General features: G+C 38.1%; 1 non-coding gene across 1 annotated transcript; it reads right to left on the reverse strand.

The window, feature by feature from the left end:
- Positions 1-276: 276 nt before the first annotated feature.
- LOC145411486 (5S ribosomal RNA) lies at positions 277-395 on the reverse strand. The gene has a single exon (XR_013899427.1). It is a non-coding gene; the product is annotated as a 5S ribosomal RNA (ribosomal RNA).
- Positions 396-1,048: the final 653 nt, after the last annotated feature.

The raw sequence follows: 1,048 nt of genomic DNA on the forward strand, positions 1-1,048 counted from the left end.
GTAACACATGATTTTCCTTTTCTGAAACCAAACTGTCTTTCTGTTATCATATTGTGTTCTTCTAGATGATTTACCCAAGCTTTTCTTACAAGCTTTTCTAATACCTTGCTTACAACACTGGTCAGTGATACTGGTCGGTAGTTGATTGGATTTTGTCTATTCATTCATTCATTGCCAGACGCCATGTATCCCAGACGGGGTGGCCAATGGCTTAGAGTTAATTGTTTTACAGGTAGGGGCACTAATCCTCCACCAACCCCACTTGACACGTAGGGATGCCAACAGCATCTGGTGTTCCCAGGCGGTCACCCATCCAAGTACTAACCAGACCCAATGTTGCTTAACTTCGCTGATCGGACGGGAAGCGGTGTACTCAACGTGGTATGGCCGTTGGTTTGTCTATTCCCTTTCTTGAATAAGGCAACAATGTTTGCTTTCTTCCAAATATCTGGTAGTTTACCTTGACTCAAGGATTTCTTGAAAATTAAAAATAATGGTTTACTTAACTCCTTTGCACATTCACGATGCACCCAACATGAAATTTCATCAGGACCATTTGCTTTTCCTTTGTCTAATTTACTTAGCTCCCCCTATATTACTTATTCTGATGTTTGTATATCTGGTACTATGTGTGGGCACGTATGTTCCGCATAATCCCTCTCAAAATTTTTTTCCTCTGTAAAAACTGATTGAAAATTCTTGTTTAGTGCCTCACAAATATCCTTCTCTTGTGTATAGGTGATTCCATCGTCCGTAATGGATTGTATTTTATCTTTTACTTTGGTTTTGCTTCTGATGTAGCTGTAAAATAGCTTCGGTTGATCACTACTTTTGTTTATGATATCCTCCTCAAACTGTTTTTGGGCTTCCCTCTTTGTTCTTGTATAATCGTTTCTTGCCTGTTTGTAATTATTATATGCCCTTTCACTATTGTGTCTTCTGTATCTATTCCACAACAAATCTCTTTTTTCTTTTGATTTTTTACATTCTGTATTGAACCATTTTTTTATTTTCTTATCTGCTTCTTTGTGCTGTGGGATGTAGTTCT

Source organism: Coenobita brevimanus, chromosome 89 (genome assembly GCF_032717465.1).
Source record: "Coenobita brevimanus isolate Jiangsu-jjx chromosome 89, ASM3271746v2, whole genome shotgun sequence".
In the NCBI taxonomy this organism is placed as follows: domain Eukaryota; kingdom Metazoa; phylum Arthropoda; class Malacostraca; order Decapoda; family Coenobitidae; genus Coenobita; species Coenobita brevimanus.